Source organism: Leuciscus leuciscus (genome assembly GCF_965113295.1).
Source record: "Leuciscus leuciscus genome assembly, chromosome: 3".
Classification (NCBI taxonomy): domain Eukaryota; kingdom Metazoa; phylum Chordata; class Actinopteri; order Cypriniformes; family Leuciscidae; genus Leuciscus; species Leuciscus leuciscus.
This window is the reverse complement of record NC_138727.1, coordinates 57,591,101-57,596,538: the sequence shown is the minus strand read 5'-3', so window position 1 is coordinate 57,596,538 and position 5,438 is coordinate 57,591,101. Positions and strand designations below refer to the sequence as shown.

Below are 5,438 nucleotides of genomic sequence, written 5' to 3'. Positions count from 1 at the left end.
CCACCCCATATGGTCCAAATCGTTGCAAAACTGTGCCGCTCGTTTGTGCTCGATTTGTGCCGGTTTGTGCCGTTACGATGAACATTGTATCTTTTTCCCCTCCTTAGAAATAACACATTAGATTCGGGACAGTGACGTCACTCTCCACCCCATGCCATCCAAATCGCCCCAAACCGGTGCTTTTTGTTTGTGCTCGATTTGTGCCGCAGAAAGAACCATCATAAATTATTCCATTCTTTAAGCCGGGAACACACCAAGCCGACGCCGACGAACTAGTGGCAACGAAAGCAGACTGCAGGGTCGGCTCACGTCGGCAGCGTCTGGGTCCAGATTTGCCCTGACACACCAAGCCGATTCTCGACACCCGACGGCCAACTAGCACGTCCGTTCTGCACCTGCGTAGGAAATACCTTTCCGTACCAGCAGGTGGCAGTAGTCTTGGCAGTAGTTACTCAAAGCGGGAAACCCGAATAAGCTACAGGGATACAAAACATATACAAAGAAAAAGCATATCAGAGTCTCGCTATCCACAGACGGATTTGTGATATTTTGGAAATCGGAATGTCTGACACGTTGCAAATGGCACTGGCGTTGTCAGCCCTTGGTATTTTGCTTGTGGAAGAGGAAAGAAAGAATCGGGTACGAAAAATAGGCAGAAAGCGCACTAAATGGGTGAAACCATGGATTCTCCAGAAACAGGCTCATGGGGGCTTTCCCGAACTTGTATAGAGAGCTGGAACTAGATGAAACCTCCGATTTTAAAAATTTCGCACGGCTTTTTCCTACTCAGTTTAACACATTAAAGGAACTTATCACTCCTATTATACAGAGAAAAAACACGAACTACCGGGATTGTATCTTCGTAGGGGAACGTCTGATGATTACACTACGGTTCCTGGCAACAGGTAAGCAAGCTAAAGGTTATTCTTTGTTTTAACATTGCAATACAACACCTTTTCAGTTGTGTACATTTTGGTGTATTATTAAGCTTTATAAAAGTGAAAAGAAATTGATTATTTCAGATGGCAATTGTAGCCTACTTAAAAAGAAACAGCATATAAAATATAATCATATGAAAATGCATTAAAAGTGTTTTGTTCTTGATGATTGATTCTTGAAAAGGTGTGTTATTAAAAATGATAGCCTGCAAGAAGCTTGCGATCCAAATTGTCTGTGCACTGATTTGCAGCGAAAAGGAGAAAAAGAAAACATATTATGTATTATGTATGAGGAAATGGCTGGGAAGACGAGGGGAGCAAGGATTGTGTGTTCTGCAAAGAGAGTTGGGGGTAAATAAATAATTTTGCATTGTGCTGCTGTTGCTGCTGGTCAAGCAAATGTTTGTGCTTTGTTTCTGTTTGATATAATTGTAAATATATCTATTAAAATACTGAAATTGTGACCTATAACTCCTCCCTGAACTCCCCGCTGCTCTGTATCTTGCTCTCTCATTGGCTGTCGGTCATCGCCGATGTAGTTTTCAGTCAGAACACTATTCACACAGCAGGATTTTGAATCGCCGGCAGGTCCAGATATTTAGCATGCCAAATATCTCACGGGCGTCGGCGACTCGTCGGCGATTCTGTCAGATCGCGTCTTTGCTCTTTCACACTGCGTGATTGTCACTCGCGTGAACGAGCACCGATTTGCCTGTGATTTAGGGCATTTGTCGGCGATTTCTCAAAACCTGTCGGCGAGCCAAAATCGGGGCTAAAATCGTGCAGTCTGAACTCTGCATTATGTAATTGTATTCTTTGCAGGAGAAAGCTTCAAGAGCCTTTCTTACCAGTTCCGAGTGGGAATGTCTACAATTCAGCAATTCGTTCCTGAAACCTGTGCAGCAATCTACCAGGTCTTAAAAGAGAAATACCTGAAGGTTTGTACACATTCAGACTGTGAAACATCCCAAAATGACTACGAGTTATAAAGGGTCTGACAAATAAAACTAATTAAAAAAAAAAAAAAATTATTTTACATTTTACTGTTTTTCAGTGCCCAGACACAGTGGAAGAGTGGCAGCGAGTTGCCATTGGATTCCAGGCTCAGTGGAACTTCCCAAACTGCCTGGGTGCTCTGGATGGGAAGCACATCAACATTCGTCCCCCACCAGGAACTGGATTGACATTTTACAACTTGTTTACATTTTCCATTGTTCTAATGGCACTGGTTGACAGCAATTACAGATTCCTTTATGTTGATGTGGGCTGCAATGGGCGTGTTTCAGATGGTGGAGTGTTTGGTGGATGCTCTTTACAGGATGCTTTGGAGAAAAGAACATCGAACATACCTGTACCTGCACCACTTCCTGAATCTGACCAGCTGGCCCCTTACTGCATTGTGGCAGATGAGGCATTTCCCTTGAAGGAATAACTCATGAAGCCATATCTGAACCGCAGGCTATCTGTTGAGCAACGCATATTCAACTACAGGCTTTCGCGAGCTCGGAGGGTGGGAATGAAAACTGTTGTGTGTGTGTGTAACTTTCACAAAAAAAATCTATAATTTTCTAATTCAAAATATAATTTTGTATATATTTGTTCTTGGATAAAAATGCATGTTGTTTGTGTGCGAGATTCTCAACTTTCTCTTTTTTTAAACTTCAGTTGCTTAGTCATGATTTGAGCACAGAAGAGCCTCCACACACACACAGACACACACACACACACACACACACACACACACACACACACACACACACACACACACACACACACACACACACACACACACACACACACGTAACACTTCTCTATGTATTTGCAAAGTTCTTTATATTTTTTGGAGCTGATGTTTGATATCATATTTTATCATATACAGTAATATGCTCGGAGCTGAATTTTTTTGTTTTGTTTTATGACAGTGGTGTGAATTTGCTAAATAAAAGTCAGGATTTTACATCATTATGTGTTTTGTGATCTCTTTTTACATAAAGAATTGTGAATGCAAATACCTTTTTACACAAAGTCAAAGTGTTTTATTTTGCAATGTTCAGAACAATGGCCAAATAATTTGCTAGAAGGTAAATGATATAAAATTACCAAAAATAGAAGAGACTTTAAATTCTAAATAGAATTGTGCAAGCACTATAATATAACTATAATATAAATTACAACTGTGCATGTACATGTACAACTTACAATATACTGCAAACATGCTTACACTTTTGCAACGTAATACATTACAGGTGTGTATACTGATTGACATATGCATCCAGTGAATGGTTGTGGACCACTGAATATTTGAAACTGCAATCATCAACCTCATGCTGGAAATATGGCAGTACATGTGGTGGCAAATTCCGCATTCGGTGTTCTAGATTTTTGCAGAAGGCTGAGATGGCATCACTGGTGTTTTCCAGTGTTTTGCCGATGGTGCGCATCAAGTATGTGGACTCCTCACTGGATGATTCATCCTGCATCTTCCTGCGCTTCCCCGGAGGCTTTGGTTTCTTTCTAATGGCTGTGGACTCAGCTCCACAGATCGTGGATTCAGGCAAGGGTGTACTGGGCCGTAGCTCCGCCTCAATGAAGCTGGGCTCTTCATGGGTGCCAGTCCAGGTGTCACTGTTGGTACCATCTGAGGGTGAACAGGAATCACTATCAGCCGAAGGTTCCTTAAAAAAAAAAGAAAAAAAAAAAAGATAAAGATAAAAATCAAAATGCAAATGATGTGATACCATAGATTCTTACAACTGTTCACCAATCACCCATAACAATAACAGGACAAAGCAAAAACAATACCCTGCAAATTGGTGAAATGGCTCTATTCAGAAGCACTTTATGGCACATTGTGGAAGATAATGTGACAAATGAATTTAACGGCTTGTGTTAATATATGTTAAGTTACTTGTAATAGACCCATCTGAACATCAGTGGCCACTTTAAAAAAGCAAAATGTTTCATTTTATTCAAAAAACAACAACAACAACAACACATAGATTTGTTTATTTACCCTGATAGTTAAATTTGAAGTGCTCTCATTCCTTTTTGTGTGAGGCTGTAGAAACTGCAGGCGGTTCAGGATCCATTGCTGCCTGCCAGTCTTCTGAGATCCAGAACTTCCTGAGGGTCCTTGTTTCTTATAACGCATGTACTGGGTTCGCAATGAATCCCACCGCTTCTTGAGCTCTTTCTCTGAGGGATAAAGTCAAATTTTGTGAGCATTATGCCTAGTTATTTGTCAGTTTCATGAGTATTTGTAATGCCAAAATTTTTTACTTTTTACTCTACTGGACGTACACTAGATGCTAGCACATAATATTAATAACTGCCTGTTTCCATAAACCAAATTATTTTTGGTACATACACACAAATCTAACACATGTCATTATTTTTACTATGGACCATTTAAAAATAACAAACAAGTTTTTTAAAGACCTCGATTGCCAAAAAGAAAATCTTACCTGATATGACAAGTTTATTTTCGATCTCACGCCACATTTCAGCTTTCACCACATGGTTGGCATACGATTTTTCTGTAATTTCATACAAGGCCGGCCTTTCCTGGATCATGCTGATCAATGCGTCTTCACTTGCCTCGTTCCAGACAGCCATATCTTTTTTAAATAATAACGAATGATAATCACGAGAAATAATCACGAGAAATGACTTCGTTGTTTACTTGCTTCGTCACATCCGTTTTTTTCTTCTAGAGCACTGGTTCGCTAGCTGAACAGCCAATCAGAATGATCAGATGGCCCGACTGACTGACAAGCCCCGACGCCGATTCAACACGTCGAGTCGGCCATTACAAAGCCGACGAGAACCAATTTCAGCCGACGGTGCGGAACACACTGAGAAGATTTAGTCGGCCGACGCACAAAAACTGCCCGACGGCCGACCGTCGGCTTGGTGTGTTCCCGACTTTAGACATCACAAAATCTTTGGAGGAGTAGTGACGTCACGCAAGCAAGCCGCGCCCTCCATCCATCTCGTCTACAAACCTGTCCGGTTCGTTTGTGCTCGCACAGGGCCGCTGCTGTCATTGTTCTTTTCTTTAGATATGGGAATGTTTTAGTTTAGATTTGTGCTATTGACATTTGGTCTTTATATAATCACCAATGCACTACGATATGTAATGTATACTGTCACTACTCTGGCTGTAAGCTACGTGTGACTGATGCTTAATTTTGAATTAAAATAAAATAAAATAACCAATAAAAAAATATATATAAAAAAAATTGTGTAGTGTCTTAAGTTTTCTGAATAGGCCTACTTTTAACAGCTTACAGTGCCTGTTTGTGCTGACATGTGGCATTGCTATGCAGATGTGTAAAGTCCAGGTTCAGAAAGTAAAAATCCTCCTCAGTATTTTGTTCCGATCACCTGGATTTGCTAATTCAGACAGGAGAACTAATTAGTGAAATCAGCTGACTGAGTTCATGGGTGGAATAAACATATGGCAGGACTTTTACTCGTTGGCCCCTGGATTACCCACCT

General features: G+C 40.8%; 1 long non-coding RNA gene across 1 annotated transcript; it reads left to right on the top strand.

Annotated features, from left to right (window-relative positions):
* The first annotated feature begins 242 nt into the window (after window positions 1-242).
* Window positions 243-2,130, top strand: LOC309493954. The gene is made up of 3 exons (XR_014204131.1): window positions 243-905; window positions 1,761-1,876; window positions 1,993-2,130. It is a non-coding gene; the product is annotated as an uncharacterized lncRNA (long non-coding RNA).
* Window positions 2,131-5,438: the final 3,308 nt, after the last annotated feature.